At 47.2% G+C, this 20072-nt stretch overlaps 1 protein-coding gene across 2 annotated transcripts in view; it reads left to right on the forward strand.

Moving 5' to 3' along the window:
• Positions 1-496: 496 nt before the first annotated feature.
• The window catches only part of EXTL3 (exostosin like glycosyltransferase 3), a 160022-nt gene continuing 140446 nt past the window's right edge, over positions 497-20072 (forward strand). The window contains exon 1 of one of the 2 annotated variants that reach the window (XM_075750343.1): positions 497-598. The gene's annotated coding sequence lies outside the window, so the exon portion shown is untranslated. The remainder of the gene's footprint in view (positions 599-20072) is intronic. The other variant, XM_075750334.1, reaches the window with a different exon arrangement.

Raw genomic sequence — 20072 nt, forward strand, 5'->3', positions numbered from 1 at the left:
CTGCCCCTTCCTCTCCAAACCGGTGCGTCGCACATCGCCCATCATCTCAGAGGTGTTTTAAGAGACCTTTCTGGGGCGCTTTTAGGGTGGTTTTTTTGGGAACGGGCAGAGATTTTGGGTGCTGTGCTGGAACGGGTGAGATTTGGGGTGCTGCATTGGCATGGTTGAGAAAAGCAGCAGCTTCATGCGAGCCCCCGCTTCTTCCTGGCCCCCTGCTTTTGAGAAGCCCCCCCCAAAATTCTTGCAGGGGGTCAGAGCCCATCAAGGGTGTCACATTCAGATGGGGATTATCGGGGGGGCAGTCCTATAGTTTAACATACATACATACCTCTCTCTATATCATATTACAAGCCCAAAGCACCCCCCCCCCTCCCCGGGTCCCAGGGACCCCCTCCCCGCCCCTTCCCACCCCAGGGACCCCCCCCCCCCGGAGGACCCGCCACCAGAGGGCACCGCGCCCCCAGTTTTGGGTGCCGCTTCCCACAATGCAGCGAGTCGGGCCGGGGGCTCCGCGCCGCTCCGCACCCGGGCTGCGGCCGCAGGGGGAGCGCGGAGCCCCGCGCAGCTCCGCGGAGCCCCGCGGAGCCCCCGCCGCCAGGTAAGCACTGCCCGCGGCCCTGCAGGGCCAGCTCGGCTGCTTGGGGTGGCTCATTTCCTTTCCTTTCATTTCTATCTTTTAAGGATTTTACTTATTGTGCTTTTTTTCCTAATTATTTTACTGTTTTATTTATTGTATTTTATTTATTGTATTTTATTTATTGTATTTTATTTACTGTATTTTATTTATTGTATTTTATTTATTTATTGTGTTTATTTATTGTGTTTATTTATTTTATTTGACTTTATAATCCCTCCCCCCCCGGGGGACCCCGGGCTCTGCCGGGGAGCAGCACTTTCCCCTCCCAGGATGGGTCCCGGCTAGAGGGGACCCATCACCCCCCCACCCCCCTTCTCCTCCCCATCCCGGGCTGGGGGTGTCCCCGGGGAGGGGGGGGGGGGTTTCGGTGCTTGCAGGGAGGCAGCATCGGCAGCGGGGTGAGCCCTGGCTGGGGCTGGCGGCTGCCTCCTTGGAGGGGGGGGGACGACACTGGCTTTTCAGCCAGACCCCCAAAGTTAGGGGGAACTTGGGCCCGTGGCTCTGGGGTGGCACTGGCAGGTCTCCGGCTCCTCCGGGATGGTGCAACTTAAATTAGGTTTAATGTGAAAGCAGCGGGTCGAGGGCTCCTCTGCTCCCGGTGAAAGTTGCTTTGGAGTTTGGCAATTTAGGCCATGGGGGATGCCAGGAAAATTGGCTGCTTTGAAAGGGCTTTTGAGCCGCAAGGAGAAATCCCAGCTGGGATGGCTGGAGAGGAGGTGAGTGGCCCCCGAAAGTGGAGGAATGGCTTTGGCTTCCCCCTGGAGAGGGATCTTGCCCATCGCTGCTGGTTTAGTGGTACCTGTCCATCGTTTGGCTATGGCTGTGTTAACTCCTCGTACGGGGCCGTGAACCAGGGGAGAGCAGAAGGGCTTGGAGGAGTCAGGATGCCTCCGTCTCGCTTCCTTGTCTGGTTCCCTCTTCGTGCGATGGATCTCGAGGTGCTTGGGACTCACCAGCTCCCTCAAATTGTGTTTTGGGTTGGTTGGTTAAAAACTTCAGTTTTGCACAAAAGCCCCCAGCCAGAGCAGCATTTTTCTGTGCCAGGGAGGGAAGCTGGACACCGGCTAAAGCAAATAAACTTGTATTTCATCACGCTGGGGTTGGGTTTCTTTGTTTTCTGCTCTGCTCTGGGCAGTCTGGGCTCCCTATGGCCGCAAACGTTTCCACGTCCGACCTTCACCTTCAAACGCGTCTCAGTGGCTGAGCAAAAAAACTTCTGCTCCTTCCTGCAAAACTCACTCCCTATGGAGGCTGCTCTGTCCTCTGCCTCCCCCGTGCTCTTCCTTTGGGTGTTTGTCCTCTTGGTTGCTGCAGGGAGGGGGTTTGTGGGGTTTCTCCTCCAGCCCCATCCCCAGAAAGCAGCTCAGGACCAGGCTGAGAGATGCTGCAGCTGTGGAAAGTGCGAGCACGGCTGACCTGACAGCGGCTGTGCGTCAGTCGGGGCTGTGCGCCCTGCCGAGGGATGCAGGCCGGCTTCGTGGCTTGTGCTGCTCGGCTCGGGAGGTAAAGGATGCTGTAGACAAGGGAAGCTGGTGGTGGTTTTGTCCCTGGAAGGAGTGTTAGAAAAATAAAAAACCCTGAGATATTTCTTTACCCATCCCCACTGCCTCAGACCTGGCCGGGTATGGGAGCCGGAGCCCAGATGCATCCCAGTGACGCGGGAATGTGCCTCTCCAACTCGGGAACCAAGGGGTGAGGGGGCTTCAGGGCTGGAAGCTCCAGTACAGAGCATTTATATGGGGCTGTAAATGATCCCAACTGCTGGTGCAGAAACCTCGAGCGAGAGCTTTCTCCTTACTGGAAGAGTCTGTGCAGTCCCAGTGACGCAGGATGGACACCGTTTATGTGCGGGAGCGATAGGGTCAAAGCACAGGACGTGTGAGGAGATGCGGTCCCATGCTATCCAGGCGGATGGCAAAGACCAAGGATGCTGGGGAAAGTGGGGTGTTAGTGGGGGAAAAAAAAAAAAGATCAAAATTAAATGATTTGTTGTGCCCTGATGTGCTCTTCCAAAATAAATGGGAGGGGATGGGAGCCCACTGACCCCATTGCGATGGGCCGGGAGAAGCCTGTGGCTTCTTTGCTGCAGTGATGCCAGTGCAGAATCTGCATCTGAAACTTAAAATCAGTGTAATTTGTTAAATGTATTCCATCGTTTTATAAGAAAGCAGATGAAACGTAGGTGCCAACATCTAAAGTGCATGCAAAATGCTATTACATCGGGAGAGAGAGAAGATTTTTACACACTGCGCAAGTTCCCATCCATTAGTCATAATATTTCCAGCACACAGACCTTTTTTTTTTTGCCATGCATGCACTCACATTTCTGTATAAATGAATGCATGGAAAGCAAAATCGGAGGTGACACGAGGGAATGGAGAAACCCGGGTGGGTTTTTCCTCAGCAGGACTCCTTGCTCTCCAAGAGGGACCTCCAGCTGATCAGGCCTGATTTCCCGGCGTTTGTGGTTGGGGTAGGTGATGCTTTCTTTCCTCCGACGTGTTTTTGACTTCTTTATACCAGTCTTCAAGCTTTGGGTGTCGGGAAGGTGGAAATGCAATCATCCCTGTAGAAAAGTTTGACATTTTGCAGCAGATACAGCCAAATGTAGACAGTTGCTTTGATGTGGCTCCTTTTTGCTGAGTTTAAGGGGAGGCAGGAGGGGATTTAAGCTAGAGATGGAGAAAGAAGGTGGCACGTGCACCCCTTGTGTCACGGTGACATCCAACTCTGGGGTTTTTTAGGAGAAATACATCTCTGGGAACAGGCTCTTTCCAACTTTATTCCTGCTCAGAAACTTGAATCAATCATATCCAGCCAAAATCTGAAGGTGAGGAAACCTCTGCTCCTGTGTCACCAACATCGAGTTTTGTGGCAGCTGTGATTTGATCACTGGGGAACCCGAAAAGGATTTTGTGGTGGTTGGGTGAGTTGGAATTGAAGGTTCATGGTTGTGTCCTTCATCTCTTCTATTTCTTTTGGGAAGGAGAAAAGGGTTTCCAGTCCTGTGTCAGTATTTGGCTTTATTACATCTATAGCTGTTCTCCAGTGGGCCCCAGGAGCAGCTGACTGGAAGTGATCAAACAGAAGGTTTTATGATGTGTGCTACCTTGTAGCAGGAGCAGGATAGGGTCCTGATGGCTTTTTGGATGGGAGGCAAGAGGTGGGCACAGGCGGCTGTCACAACGGGGCAGACACAGCTGCTGACTGCTCCCACCCAGGGATGGCTCTTTCTGGATGTGCCGTTTCTTTGATTTCTTTCCCGAACATCTGCTGGCTTTTCCCAGAGAGGAGGTACTGGATGTCCAGTTCTGACTGGGGCAGAAGGAGATGGTGGCATCTTGCCCAGCTGCTCTCCGGGCTGCATGCCGCCTCCCTGTCCTTTCCGTATTCCCCTGGAAAAACCACAGGGTTTGCCATGGAGCATGGCCTGGGGATGCTTTTTCCTCCAAAATGGGTCTGAACCTGCCCAGTTCTGCTGCAAACTCTTCAGCTGCTTGTGTGGGCCATTCTTTAAAAATAAAGGCACTTTAAAAACTCTTCTTTTCTCCCCCAAAATAGCGTTGGTGTCTGAGACTCTCACTGGGTTGTATACGTGATGGTTAGAGGACGGCTTTCTTCTTATTAGTTAATGAGGCAATGCTTATGATGGGAAATTAATAAGAAATGCTTAAATTAATTAATTCAATTAATAGGAAATGCTGACGAGCATTTGTCCTTCCCTGGGGCTGCCAAGGGGTGATGTCTGTGCAAGCCTTGGCCGGAGGTCAGAGCCTGCGGCAGCCCAGACATGGGAGCGGAGGGGCTCACCGGGGAGCTGGAAGTCCGGATTCGGGCACCCCAGTTTCGCACGGGGATCATTCACTCACCAGCCGAACGGCCGGCGTGGCAAGGTGCGCATCCAGCTCTCGGCGGGAGCTGGCAGCAAAGCGATGCTTGCTTTCGGTCTGGTCTGGCTGGGAGGTGGAAGCATGTCCTGGTGCCAGATGAGGAGAAACTCTGTATTTCTGCAAATACAGCAGAAGGAGGAATCACTTCTAGTGATGTAAAGGGGCTGAAAGGAGGCAAAAGGGGTGATGAAAAAGCACAAGATGGGTACTCACCTCCAGCGTTGCCTTAAGAACAAACTGATCCACCTTCAGGAGCGTTGGACTTGTCCTTCTGCCTCTTGGTGGGAATTCCTTCAGTGAGGCCCCTCTGGATCAGCTTTAAGCCCTCTGGATCAGCACTGGCCCTGGCGAAGTGGCTGCAGAGAGCAAAGAAACCACCTGGGAATCGCTTTGGTGCTTGGACTGGCTTTGCTAGCTTGAAACCAAATCTGTCCCCGCGAGCTGGGGCAGGGGAGGTTACACACTGGGTTGCAGGCAGATGTAAACACTGTTATTTAGCAACAGGTAAGGATAAAGTAATGAAATAATCAGAAAGCTATTAAAAAGCATCCTAAAGCGAAGGTAGTGGGTGCTAAATGCTGCCGCGCCTTTGCAGTGCTCTCTACCTGGCTGCGTGCTGCAGGTTTGCATAAGCTTCTCACAGGGATCGTGTTTTGCTACAACTTTGTCAAACTTTTTGAATTTGCTGTATAAAAATGGTTAAAAAAAAAAAAAAAAAAGATGTTCCTGGATGCCTTGAGTGCCACTGGTCTTGGGCTTTGCTGTCCTGTCCTGGGCTTTCACTAAGTCCTGGCTCTGGCATCGGTTTGAAAATCTGAGTGCGTGGCTTCGTGGCGCACAAGCACTGTTCCCCGAGCCTAGGGATTTGCTAGAGAATTACTAACACTGGTAAACGGGTGAGGAAATGTCAATGCGTTTGTATTTGAAAAGCGGCTCTGCGGAGGAATCCTGTGGGGATATGCGTGCTCGCCTCGGTCGGAGGGTTTGGCCACATAGGTCAGCAGTGGGATTGGGGCCAATATTTTGCATTTCCATCACTTTCAGCATATTTTCTTTTACTTGGCTGGCATTATAGAGATTTCTTATAGCTGAAAATGAGAAAACTCTGTGAAAAAAAAAAAAGCCCAAGTAATTTTTTCTCCCCCAGCTTTCATTTCGCAGTTCACCTTTCTTTCTGGCTGTAATTTCTGCTGGGGCTTCTGGCTTCCTAGAGAAAGGGTAAAAAAAAAAAAAAAAAATAGAAAGCAGGTGTTTAATAATAGATCAAAAATGAGATTAAGCAGTAAGTCAGCCCTCCCCTACACTCTCCCTTCCCAAAAAGCAACCAAAGAAATTGCAAATTGTCTTGAAAAAGGGGAGTGAAAACAGTGAAGATCAAACCTGATGTTAAGTATAGATGAGGTGTTTATATTTTATTTAATGACTGTATACTGCTACCCTCCTAGAAAAGCCCCCCTCCCCTATATTTCTGTATGTGATTAATAAAACAGTAGAGACAAACTGGAATGGGGAAAATTTAGCAAGTATCGCGCTCCAAAGGTGAACGCAACAGGCATCGTTGGCAGATGTGGGCAGGGGTTGCTGCTTGGTACACCTGGAGGTCTCTGCACACCGAGTGACATTGGTGGTGGCTGTAGTTAGAGGTGGCTCCCAAAAAACAGGAGGCTTAACGAGATGCTGTTAGGTTGTCCATCCTCGATGACTCTTTGAATCAATTCTGACCACGTTCAGTAGAGTGGTGGGGTCTCAGGGTGAAGGGACCCCAACGGGCTTTGTGCAAGATGCATGAGCGCTGGCAGAAATGGCACGATGGAGGGAAGAGGTGAGCTCATGCGTTATTAGTCACCAGCCAAGCTGCACCGGGAAGAACCTTTTGGCATGCCTCGGCCTGGGAGAGCGTTCAGTCAAGGCTTGTGCTTGATGAGACATGACTTCCCTGGAAAGGAGGCTTAGCCCTGGCACTGGGCATTGAGGCTGTCAACCCCAGGTCTGTTCTTGCTTGCTGTAAATCCTCTGGCTCCTTTGGGTCTTGGTTTTGGTGGGGCTGTTGCTGCAGGCCAGGCAGGAGGGCGGGAACTGGGACTTGGCATGGCCTCAGCTGCCTCACCAGCCCATGGGGCTGCTCTCCTTCTGGCTCATCTCAAAGATCTCCAGAGCCAGCGTGGACATCGTGTGTATCATCAGCTGCGTGGGCTCAAGCAAGCCGGGTTAGGAGCATGTGCAAGGGGAAAGCTCTTGTTCTTGCACCGTGTCTCCACCGGAGACAGGACAACAGAGGAGAGGACCTTTAATCTGACCCAACCTATGGTCCTGTTTGCAGCCTTGATGAATAAAATACCAAGAGGGACACGAGGCACAGCCAGTCCTCTCCAGTATTGTCTTTGTCCAACACGAGATAACCCAACCTGGGTCATGCCGTGGGGATGAAGACCTACACAGGCAGCTGCAGATTTTTTTCTTGCTAAATCACCCACTTTAAAAAAACAGATTGTGTCACAGCCCCGCTCGCTCTGCAGCCACTGCAGGGAAGAGGCTGAGGAACTACATCCATTGCAGCTGTGGGCGGTGAAGGCATGGCAGGAGGAGAACGCGAGCAGCAGTCCCTTGCGTGGGTCTGGCATGTGGGGCTGGGCACGTTCACCAAGGGTTGCCAGAGCATGAGACGAGGCAAAAAACTGCCCACTTGCTGGAAAGAACTGCTCCCACGTGCAATTAGCATCTTCTAAGGTGTTAATTTATCTTCTTTGTCACCTCCTTGGTCTCAGCTCTGTACTTTAGAGTTGGAGAAGAATCTGTTTCATTACCTGCTGGGCTGCTGGTCTTCTTGTTCATTCCCCAAAAGGAGGAAAATTAGACATTCCAGAGCTTAAACTTAAAAAAAAAAATTATAAAAATCCAGACTTTGGAAACAACCACTTGGAGGTAGAATGAGCCTCAACAAGAAAAGTGTTTGTCTTCCACCTTTTTTCTGACGCTGGCTGGGAGTAAAGTGCAGGGAGAAGACAGGGCAAGGTTTACTTTCTTTTAATTTCAAATATATTCCAAAAGTGAGGCAGTTGGGATTCCTTTTTTTTTTTTTTTTTTTTTAAGTTGCTTTGCCAAATTTAGGTGGAGAAAACCAGCTGAAAACCTTGCCTTGGTGGATGTGGGATGGAGGCAGGAATGCATTTATTTCATTTATTTACCTATTTTTACTGGTGAGGCCCTGAGGCAAAACACCAAAGCCGTGGCCGCGTTGCCTGCTGCGTGCGGGCAAGAAGAGCACTCTTCCCCCCCCAAATTCTCTTTCCCGGCACCAACCAGATCAGCACCAAAGATATGTGATTGAGTCAGCAATGCAGGTGCCATCAAATGTCTACTTTATTCCAGTGTATGAATCAGAGCAGAGAAGTGTCAGAGCCTCATATCCTGCATCTCCTGATAAGAGTGCAGTTACCTCCGAGGAAACAAAACACGGTGAAATCCCATTATCCTGCCTGTTGTGAGCACCTATAATTCACCGGGGCACCAGCAGTGCTTATTTTATTGCAACTCTTGCAATAGCACGTGTAGATTTTATTGTTTTTAAAATCCTACATCCTGAAGCCAAATGATTTTTTTTTTTTTTTAATATTTGCGGAAGAAGTGATCCAGCATATCTATATGCACACCCATGTATATAAATATATAAATGACTGTTGTCTGGAGCACAAGCCATTTGTTTTAACCCCTGTTAGACCAAGAAGAGCAGTGTGTGCCACTAGTCTGGGTACTGGTTGCTTACTTTACAGGTTTTTCCAATGTATCGTATTCTGGGGGAGAAAGGGGGATTAGCTTCATTTGACTTTCCAACCATGCATTTCCCTCCAAAAGCAGCTTAATTTCCAGGCTTAAAATTTTTCCCTTTTGATTCACTATGAAAATTATATGCAAAAGTGAAACCCTTTATCCCCAGAACGTTTCTGCTTCTCTTTTGCAAGACTTTTCCATCCCCAGCCACTTGTTCTGAAGACACAGACCACAGCCAGCTCAGCGACAAGCATTTCCTTCTATTGTTCGTTGGGGGCAGCTTCTGGCTCCCTCCGCAAGAGTTACGCGCGGCCACTGGCTTTTGCGTCAGCTGCCTCCTTTCTCCTGATCCCAGGGGACCATCTGTGTCCTGTTCCTGCTTCAGTCCTGCTTCTGGACCCAGCCTGGGAGGCCTCAGTGGTAGGGAAGGAGACTTGCAATGGTGCGGTTTATATCCCCTAAAACCAGATACGATAGCGAAATTTTGCAAAGATCGGGCTGTATTGTCCCCAAAGGACAGTGTGGAGTTGTTTAAAAGACAGTTATGCTGCTGTGGTAGTGGTGGAGGCAGAGAAGGACAGTTTTCACCCAGAATCCTCTTTTGAATTGCTTGCTTGTTCCTTGGGGTATTTCTACACTGGAGACTGCAGAAGTTGAGGGGATAAAAAACATTTCTGTGGTTCCCCACCTGTAGATTTGAGGGAAAAGTAGTTCAAATCCACCACCCTAAGCTACATCATAAATCTTGCTGCAGAAATATGGAGACTAGACATTAATAATTAGAAACTTGCACAATAAAGCGCTGGAATATTTCACACATGACACAACATTTTTTGATCCAGCTGATGCTGCGCAGAGATCTGTGTGAAAGTTCTGTGCAGCCAAGTTGGAGAAGGTTTTGTTCCCATGTGAGTCTTTTGAAGAAGAAGAAAATGGGAAAGAAAAATCAGGTTGCATCCCAAAAGTATTCACTAAGGCTCAAGTGTGGGGGTTTTAAGGTGCCTCCTTATTGTAGGGTGTTTGTATGTATTGAAAGAAAATGATGAAAATGTTTATTCTTTCCTTACTTCCCACGTCTTCATATCACTCCCATTCAGCCAAGCTGCCTCCTATCAAACTTCTAACACGAAAAAGAAAATATCTTCCGGACTGTGACCAAATGTGACATGTCAGTCCGCAAGGGTCTGTGTCCCTGAGGTTCGAGGGCTGGAGGATAAGAGCTTGGGGCCGTGACATGACAAATGTAACTGCACAGTTGCTCATTCGTGCTCCGGCAAAGGTGTGTTTTGGGTGTAGGTATTTCCCAGCAACAAAGCTGAGATCTTACCAGCTCTTACATTAAGTATTCTTCACCTTTTTTTTTGATGCAGTTAAAAGTAATTGGAGGCCTGGTGGTATTTTGAACAACTGTATCCACCTAGGAAATTATGACCTTGGATTTATTCACTCAAATAATATCAAGATTAAGAGTGAAAATAGCTGAGCTTGTCAGTCACAAGGAATTGTGTTGCAGCCTGGGCTCAAATCCATCACCTGAAATCAGGAAACTCTGGCAGGGTATTCTTCATTCATCAGCAAGAGGCATCACAGCGAGATCATTTAACTGTAATTCATCAATTTACCAGGCTACTCAATTAAGTGGGGGCTGGAGAGAGGATGAAGGCAATATTTCTGCCTGTTGTAATGAATCTTTGGCCACCTGAGGACTTTTTTTGCTCATTGCTGTGTTGTGTTCCATGTTGCCTTGAAGGCCCGTCAGGAGGAGAGCCCAGACTGGCGACGTGCTGCCATTAGTCGCCCTGGGGTTTTGTGTCGTATCTGCGCACTTTGTGCCTGGGGAAGACTTGCACCATGCATTGACCCATGCTGATTGTGGGAGAGGTGGGGGGGATGCTGTCTAGTAGCTGTGTACAAGCAACCGTCATGTGCAAATACAAGTTCTCACCCTGTGACTGTTAATGAGGAAATATGCATAATATGAATCATAATTTTTGAGTGTAAAGTAGGCTGGTACCTCAGTATAGGCTGTGTTTGCTGTTGAACTCACGTAAATCTCTCAACTCCTTGTGCCTTGGCGCTAGGTTGAAGTAGGAGTACTCGTTTCTGTGCTCTTTCCTTGCTGTCCAGGTCAACCTTGCGACTTTTAAAACTGCACAGCAATCTCATGACTGCAGGGCTTCCTACATCTTGATGTCAAAGTGAGCCTTCAAGTGGTACATCTCTCATCACTCTTCCAAGCTTTGTTAAAAGGAAAATGTAATCATAATGGTGGTGAAAAGAATTAGAGGGATTAATGAGTCAGAGCTTTGCCTCTACATGGTTTGCCACTGACCTGAGCCTGACTTAACCATAGTCTGAAGAGATCCTGGAGAACCTTGGGTGGACATCTGCAAAAAAATTGCTTAAGTAAAACTTCGTGCAGCCTGGAGTAAAGGGATAGGCTTTTTCAGGTCCATCGTGGCTCTGTTCTTCCTGTGTTTCTGTGGTCTGACCCCAGACTCATTGGTGAAGCAGTTTGGGAGCTTGGTGCAACCTCTGATTTTGCTGAGTGGTCCTGTCTGACATCAGCTGTCCTGAGACCCTTGGAAGTGTCATTCTAGTGCTGGCTGATGCAGCTCTTCATCAGTCTGGAAGAAAGAAGCTGGGCTAGAGGTTTCTTCATGAATGTGGTATTTTAGACATTTGCCTATTCCTGAGTACATCCAAATACTGATTTTTCTGTATTAAATCTTTAGGTTGCTTCACTGCACATAGCTCACTGCTTGGGATCTCTGCTCGGATCCATGATGACGCTCCCTTGTTTTGCCCTTATGATCAACATCTGTGGTGTTTGTTTTCTTACAGAATGAGACTCAGTCTCATCCAGGTTTCTTATCACCCCATATGTATGTATGTTTGCGCCACCTCAATAACTTCTGAACCCGTTGGCCTGTTTCAGTCAAGCCTGGCAAAGAGGTACAGGTCTGCAAGGGTAATTAAGGTTGCATAAGTTCATGAAAAACAGGCAGTCAGGCACGAGGAATAGCTCGGTACTTACCGAGCCTCCGGGAGAGGTGCAGCTCGAGCTTGCCTGACAATCTCCATGAGGAAGAGATCTTCCAGTTGTTTTGGTCATGAGATTTATCAGCTGGAGCCAGAGCGTGGCCCCTCTGTTGCTCTGGTAGACCCCAGGCCCATGGATGGCAGTCTCTATTTGCAGTAAAATGTCTTCTCGGTTTAAATGCGGTGGTGGTTAAGGCAAGACTAGCCCTAGAGGAAACTGGCTGGTGCTGGGGAAACCTTCGTCTCAGTGGGAGGTGTAGCTGCTTGCCTGCTTTCTGTAGAAGCACAGCGAAGGACTTCAGCAGGTCCAAGGACTCCAGATCGTGAACATTTCCTCCTAGCTGGGTATCTCACAAGTCCTGTTGTTTTCTTTCAACAAAAACAAGAGAAAAGGGTAATTCATTTGATATTAATAATCAGATACGACCAAGGAGATGAAGCAAAAGGAACGGTTAGCAAGAGGAACAGGTGGAGATTAAAACCACATTCTTTCTCTTGCTGTCCCTTGCACACGCACACGCATTATACAGACCCCTTCTCCTTGTGTAACATGGGAAAACTAAATTGAAAAGGAGACAATACAAATCAGGATGAAAGGGAAGAAAAGAGGATGAGTCAGCTCTACTCCTGCCTATCTGAACTAAGGGGAAGCCTGCCTGGTGCTCATGACAGATTTTTTGCAAAAAAGATAATGCATCAGACTGATGACAGCCTATGAGATATACTGTGAGCGGTGTGAAAATTGCTCGTAGGTACTTGAATGTCACTGCCTGCACAGAATGGATTGTAGGTTGAGTCGCAACAATTTCCCTAAAGCTGTGTATATTAACATAAAAATACCAAGGAAGTTCAATCTTTGAATTTTTATCTGCTTCAGCTTGAGAGTCAAATAGGCGCATTACAGAAGTGTCATCCATTTGAATCAATTGTGGCTGCTGCATTTGTGGAAAGGATGCATCTGGGTTTATTGATAATGTTACTGAGGTGCTTAGAAACACAAGCATGTTGGGTTTATTCTCCCTTTAGTAACTTATTCTTGTTTCTGGCATTTTGTTAAAATATGTTTTCAGTTCTGGTCTCCTCTGGAGATCTCTGCTGTGCAGAGCATTAGTAACGGAGATGCTCTGTACGTCCATATCATCTTTCCTCCATGAGCTTGTTATAAACCTGAATTTATTTCATAGCTTTCTGGTAAATTTTAAGGTAATTTTATTTGCTGGAGGAAAAAACTGAGATGGAGAAGAGAATCTAGGAATCGTGATTTACCGACCTTCTAGTGAGGAGGCTTAGCTGCTTTTTTTTTTTCTTGGTTAAACCACATCAGCTGAAATGCAAATTAGTGGCCAAAACTTCCTGTTGATCTCCATTGTACCAGCACTGCACCCACTTTACTTCCTCTGCTGCTCTGCTGATCCTTGCCTGTGCAGAGAAGATGATACAAAATCAGTCTTACACCCACTTGAGAAGTAACTTTACATATGAGGTTTCAGGTTTGGGGGCAAATATTTTAGGTTGTTGTGTTGGGTTTGCGTGGGAAGGTTTTGGTAGCGGAGGGGGCTACAGGGGTGGCTGCTGTGAGAAGCTGCTAGAAGCTTCCCCTGTGTCTGACAGAGCCAATGCCAGCCGGCTCCAAGACGGACCCAACGCTGGCCAAGGCCAAGCCAATCAGCGCCTCTGTGATAACATATTTAAGAAGGAAAAAAACCAGTTAGGGAGAGCTTTTGCAGCTGGAGAGAGGAGTGAGAAGATGTAAGAAACTCTGCAGACACCCGGGTCAGTGCAGAAGGAGGGGCAGGAGATGCTCCAGGTGCCGGAGCAGAGATCCCCCTGCAGCCCGTGGAGAAGACCATGGTGAGGCAGGCTGTCCCCCTGCAGCCCATGGAGGGAGGATGAGGGGGTGTAGAGATTCCACCTGCAGCCCGTGGAGGACCCCACACCTGAAGGAGGCTGTGACCCCGTGGGAAGCCCACGCTGGAGCAAGCTCCTGGCAGGACCTGTGGCCCCGTGGAGAGAGGAGCCCACGCCAGAGCAGGTTTGCTGACAGGACTTGTGACCCCGGGGGGGACCCACGCTGGAGCAGTTTGCTCCTGAAGGTCTGCACCCCGTGGGAGGGACCCACGCTGGAGCAGTTCGTGAAGGACTGTAGCCTGTGGGAGACTCACGTTGGAGAAGGTCGTGAAGGACTGTCTCCCGTGGGAGGGACCCCAGGCTGGAGCAGAGGAATGATGAGAGGAGTCCTCCCCCTGAGGATGAAGAAGCGGCAGAAACACCGTGTGGTGAACTGACCGTAACCCCCATTCCCCGTCCCCCTGTGCCGCTGAGGGGGGCGGAGGTTGAAGCCGGGAGTGAAGTTGAGCCCGGGAAGATGGGAGGGGTGGGGGGAGGTGTTTTAAGATTTGATTTTATTTCTCATTCCTCTACTCTGTTTTGCTTAGTAATAAATGAGATGAATTCCCTCTCTAAGTTTGGTCTGTTTTGCTCGTGATGATAATTAGAGAATGATCTCTCCCTGTCCTTATCTCGACCCGTAAGTTTTTTGTTAGACCTTTTTTCCCCTGTCTGGTGAATGAGGGGAGTGATAGAGCGGCTCTGGTGGGCACCTGGCCCCTAGCCAGGGTCAGCCCACCACAGTTGTAGATGTCTCCTGCTGTCAAAGAAATACCAGGAGAATTCTGCCTAGTGAAGGGGCTGTGGGACTAGGAGCCCTGAATTTCCACCTTGTGCTTAGCTTGATTTAAAAACTGCCTTTTAGGAGCTGTGGCCAATGACTTCACCATTTTGCCTTTGTTCCCATCTTTATAAACAGTTCCTGCACCTAAGGAGGTGGTTGTGAGGATTAGTCATTGGTTTTAAAACTCTTTGAAGATGGCAAGTGGTGTATAACAGCTCGATGTTTATTAAGGGAATGGCTTAATATGATGAGAATTTTTTACAGCGGAGTTTAGATATGCCAGGACGGAGTCTCAGCAAGTTGAAATCGGCATTGCTTCATTGATCCCATCCCAGCTGTGCCAGTTGATGACACCTGATTATCTAGCGCATCATACCTGATCTGTAGGCTGCAGCAGGGAGCCCTCCCTCTTGTTACTTCTCTAGCAAGTTCTCCTTCCACTGGCCTCCTGCCGCAGCATATGCCAAGTTTAAATCTGGTTCTGTGTTTTTGGCTTCGTTCCTTCTAAATGTTTTCAATTTTGTTGGCTGTAACTGATCCCAGTGGCATCTTTTTATGATGCACTTTATTCAGCTTCTTCTACTGCTTCAAATACAATAACACTCCTAAAGTTCAACCTATTTTTTAATTACAAAAAAAAAAAAAAAGACAAAGTGTAGTATTGTTCTGTCACTGCTGGGAGAAAGGGAGGATTTTTCTGAATCTTTAAATTTGATTGAATTTAAAACTTGACATAGTGGTTTTAGTGGAACATTGCTGTGATGGGAAGGACAAATTGTTGTTTATTCTTCATAGAATCATAGAATCACAGAATGGTTTGGGTTGGGTTGATCTACTTCCACCCCTGCCATGGGCAGGGACACCCTCCACTAGCCCAGGTTGCCCAAAGCCCCATCCAACCTGGCCTTGACCACTGCCAGGGAGCCAGGGGCAGCCACAGCTTCTCTGGGCACCCTGGGCCAGGGCCTCAGCACCCTCCCAGGGAAGGATTGCTGCCTCCCATCCCATCTCCATCTCCCCTCCTGCAGCTTCAGGCCATTCCCCTTGGCCTGTCCCTCCCTGCCCTTGGCACCAGCCCCTCTCCAGCTTTCCTGGAGCCCCTGCAGGGACTGGAAGGGGCTCCAAGGTCTCCCCGCAGCCTTCTCTTCTCCAGGCTCAACCAGCCCAACTCTCTCAGCCTGAGGTCTCCAGAGCAGAGGTGCTCCAGCCCTCGCAGCATCTCCGTGGCCTCCTCTGGCCTGGCTCCAACAGCTCCATGTCCTTCTTGTGCTGGGGACCCCCGAGCTGGACGCAGCACTGCAGGGGGGTCTCACCAGAGCGGAGCAGAGGGGCAGAATCCCCTCCCTCGACCTGCTGCTCACGCTGCTGGACACGCAGCCCAGGACACGGGTGGCTTTCTGGGCTGCCAGCGCACATTGCCGGCTCATGGTGAGCTTCTCGTCCACCAACTAACTCTCTCGCTCTCTTGGGAGCCAGTACTAGTATTGCTTAAACACAAGTATTACCATCTGTTGGATGATCTCAAAGCATTTCAGGACTGGTGAGTGAAGAAGGCTTGGAGAATGTCATGACTTTCTCTACTGATAAGGAAGCTGGTGCAACGACTATCGGGGACAACAATTTCTGATCCATAGCAGCATATTTATTGTGCTAGATCAACTCCCTCCCCACAGCAGCTGAAGGGATTTCCATGTTTGTTCTCCGGTTTGCCCCTCTCATTGACCTCTGCTTTTCTGCACTTACACTGTAAACAGCTTCATTGCCTGGTTCTGTAGTTGATGAGATTTCAAACTGACGTGGTGTCGTCAGCCTATGTCTTTCTGCAGAGTTCCTGTGAGTAGAAATGAATTTACAGAGAGGGAGAGGAGGGATGGGAGGAGGACAGCATGTGTGTTTGGGGCTGTGTGAGTGCACTGTCCTCTCTTCCACTAGGTCCAAGCAGCTTGCATCCATCTCTGCTGAGAACCGCAGTCTCACTGACTTGATTGTTGTCAAAGTCAATCTGCTGCTAAGGAGATCTATGAGTAATAACCAAATTAAAGCAGCCAGCGTTTGCTCACCCATCACCCAGCACTGAATGCATGGGTTTGCATTTAGGAAAAAACAGAAGAGAAATCACTTTCCTTGGCAGGCTTAGTTTTTGATTAGCTCCTTGAACTGTTTTGCTTTGCAATCTTGCCATCACCAGCGCCAACATAAGACACTGCAAATGCAACTGCCCGTTGAAAGTTCACAGGACTGTAATGAGTAGTCTACATCAGCTCAGTCTGCCCCAAAACTACACCTGTAATTATATTTTCACAAACATTTTAGGCAGGGCTACAATTAGCAGAAGCAGTCCTGCTCCCCCCCTGCCCACCTTTGCTCGCTGCTGTTGCTCTTCCTTCGTCCTGCGAACAAAAGCGTTGCTAACAACACGGGCATGGCTGCGTGGGCAACTGAACTGCAGAAGTGATCTGGGTTAAAAGAAAATGTTTAACGAAGTAGTTTTTGTCACATTCATTTTAATTGAGCATCAGCTCTTCCTTTGCATGAGAATAGAAATTAATTTTGTTTCAAGTTTTGAAAACCTGAAGACATGCTGAATAGATAGAAATTGGTTCTATTTATAGGCTGCAGAATTCCTTTGTACAATGAAAGAGTTTGTTTTAATTTAAACTACGTATTCAGCACATTTAGCTTAATTTTATTTAACTACAAGTTTTACATGCCGTTTTCCTGCATTCTAATTGTTTTTTAAATTTGTGTCATAAATCCTAAGTACAATTAAAAAGACAGACTAGTCATTAAGAAACTTCATTTACCATTTTTAATGTAAAACGTGTTGACTTGCATAGTTTATTGATTTTTACAAATGTCCAACTGTAAAAATAGGACAGCTTTCCAGTTTAGCCAAAGGCCTGAATTACAGAGAAATATACCTTTGTTGTTTTCTACCAGCAAAAGTCTGTCTTTGGTTAAGAAAAAAAAAGACGAAAAATGCAAAGCAAGGCAGTTTAAATCAATCAGCATTGAAGCATTTTGTGCTCTGTTTTGCATCAATAAATCCTGTAGTCACAGTAGAAAAGGTAGGATGGTCGAAAAAGGATTGGCAGACAAGTTAGGAATAGTGTTCCTCAAGGACTGGTCTCAAGGCCAGTGTTAATCAATGTATTGACTAATGATATAGCAGAAATTAATGGGATTTGTAGATGTCATCAAAGGAGGAAAAATAGGACATCCCATCAGAAGAATGAATGACTTTAAGACTATTTGCCTGTAAGCAAATGTAATGCAAGCTCTGATAGAAAGCTGGGGTTTCTATATTGGAATTGGAATGTATTAATCAATCATAGGATAATTCTGATGTCCTGGTGATAAACATACATACCAGGATCACATTTGTCAACTAAGTTATTGCCACGAGCGACAAGGAAATGAGAATGGCACTGCAACAGGTTTTAGTGAGGCATTGTTTAAAATGTACTATGCGTTCCTTGTCCATGTAAGAGAAAGATTGATTTCAACTGTAAAAGGTGCAGGGCAGAGTGTCTTCTAGAAATGAGCTGGAGAACAGAGAAGTCGGTTCACAAAACGATTAAAGGAGCCTGGACGGTAAGCTGGTGACAAAAAAAGGCAGAGAAAAATTATATTCCTTCTCTATAAATACACGGGCATAAATAACCAGAGAGGGAGAAGAGTTATTTAAGTTAAATGACAATTCTGGCACAAGAACAAATGGCTCTGAATAAGTTTAGGCTGGAAATGAGCAGAATGGCTTCAAACCAAGTGAGGTTCTTGAATAGCCTTCTAATGGGAATTGTGTAACAGGGGCTAAAAACCTGATTACTGTGAAGATGGAGCCTGATAAATGTATTAATGGCATTACGCAATGTAGTTGACTTCACTGTTAAGGGATCAGACTCAGGATTTCCGGGCCTGTGCTTTTGTAAATACACTTAAGAATCCTGCAGGTATGAGAAAAAACAGGAAGTTTTAATTTTAAGAAATATTTTCATAATGATTCAGCTTTGAGCTGGTTTCTCTGTTTCTAATGCACGAATAACTGAATTGAGCGATCTGCAGAAAGAAGGAAGTAGCCTTTCTGCACAGGGAAAAAGCAGCAGCTGGCAACTGTTTCCCTATTTTAGTGGTCGATTTTGGCAGCAGGCCTGTACTACTAAAGATTTTTATTTTTTTTTAAATTTAAAGCATTTTGGTCCATTATATTAAAGTTAGGCCTTGAAATACATTGTGCTCAAAACGATGACAATTATTTATTGTTCTTTAACTTTGTAATGACGCTTTTTAAAAAAAACTGTAGCACTTAATGCACACTAGTGTTTATTATCGATCTCACCGTTCTCTTTATTGATCCCCATTTTCCCCCTTTCCTAATGGTCCCCAGTTTTCTTGTTGCTTTGCTAAAATCCCAATAAATAAGACCAACTGCCTTTTTGTCAAAAGAAACTGGTTATTTTATCAAAGGTGAGTGCCAAGCAATTTTGGCACAATGTAACTTTGATCTCACAGTGCATGTTACACTCTATTTCCATGCTGTTTACGTTTTGATTCAGGCTCTGTTCTCAAGTCTTGTCTGCAGTTGATAGCTGTGGCTTCCCTGAGCGCTGCCGCCTCTAGCCCTGCTTCCTTAAGCAGAGATATTCTGCGTAGAGGTCTCCGTGATTTGGGAGAGACACTGGTTGAAGTAGGCTGATACTGATGGTATGCCATGTTGTTACATGAGAACGTCAGACACGCACACTGGCACTTTGAAACACGGGCTGTGGGCCCAGGAGGTTCATTCCAGCACTTCTAAGTGCTTATTATGAAGATTTCTTAATTTTAATTGGGGGATTGTGTAGACCTGCTAGAAGTCCTTGCTAGCGGACGTGACATTTTGGCAGCCTGGAACAGAGTGGACCACGCAGTGTAGTTGACGTTTCCCTGGCTGGGGAAATTGCAGGCAGACTTTCTTGCAGCCCACCCTGCCTTCACCCCTCTGTTCTTCGCTCTCCTCTTTACTCCACAGCAAGGCAGCATCTGTATTCAGCCTGGGAGCTTGATCGTGACTATCTCCAATCTCCAGGATGTTCTCATTGCTTCCTTGCGTGTGCTTTTTATTCACCTCTTCTATTCCGTGCACAAATGGCAGATGGTTTTTCTTCTTTGATTTCCAGATCTTCTCATTGGAGCCTTTCAGCCATTCAACCCAGTCAGCTTCACCAACTAGTCCCCTTAATTACCTCACCTTTTCTTTTTGAAATTTAAAACCTTGCAGATCTTTTTTTTTCTTAAACTGAGCCGATTTGTGGAAAATAGGCTCGAATTGAGTGATCACAAGCAGCTTTTATTACAACATCCTCACTATTTGCCGGAAGTCTACAGCAGAATCACCTCTTGTTTGCTCAGCGCCTGTTTTGTAAAGAAGTCTGTTGGCTATTACATCCCGGACTTACAGGGCCCTACTGTTAGTATTTGTTCTTCCTTCTCTATCTGGAATTTAAGACTCCCTTATCAGCCGGTTCCTAGGAGTATTTCTTTCTCTCTCTAGTCATTTTTAAAAGCTCTCTGCACACATCCAAATCTGACGGTGGGGTCTCCAGCGGACCTCTAACACAATCCCAGCAGACAGCCTTTTATAGTCTTTTCCCAAAGTGACTTTAATCCAGAACGATCGTTTTATGCATGCTATCGCTTTGGATTTCTAGCAAACACAGATGATTCACAGAAAGAACTGCACAGCAGTGTCCCAAAAGATTATTTAAATAGTTTTGGAAGTGGATTTGGGGTTACGTGGGCAGTGTGCATGCTCGGGTCTGACTTTGGTTTGGGGCTTTGAGGGTGGGGTTTTTTTCTTAACCCCCTGTGTATGCATTTACTGCCCTTCTTCACTGTATGATGACGATAATTTCTAACAGATTGTTTTTCTGACAGTCATGTAGGAAGAATTATCCCCAGTTTACATTGCGGTAACTGAACCCAGGGACAAATGAAACAGCTGGCTTAAGCACATAGGTCTCTGTGAGCGGGGTCTGCGTTCCCTGAGTCTTCTGTCTTTTCAAGCACTCTTGGCAATCTGGCA

The sequence above is a fragment of the Balearica regulorum genome, chromosome 3 (genome assembly GCF_011004875.1).
Source record: "Balearica regulorum gibbericeps isolate bBalReg1 chromosome 3, bBalReg1.pri, whole genome shotgun sequence".
In the NCBI taxonomy this organism is placed as follows: Eukaryota; Metazoa; Chordata; class Aves; order Gruiformes; family Gruidae; genus Balearica; species Balearica regulorum.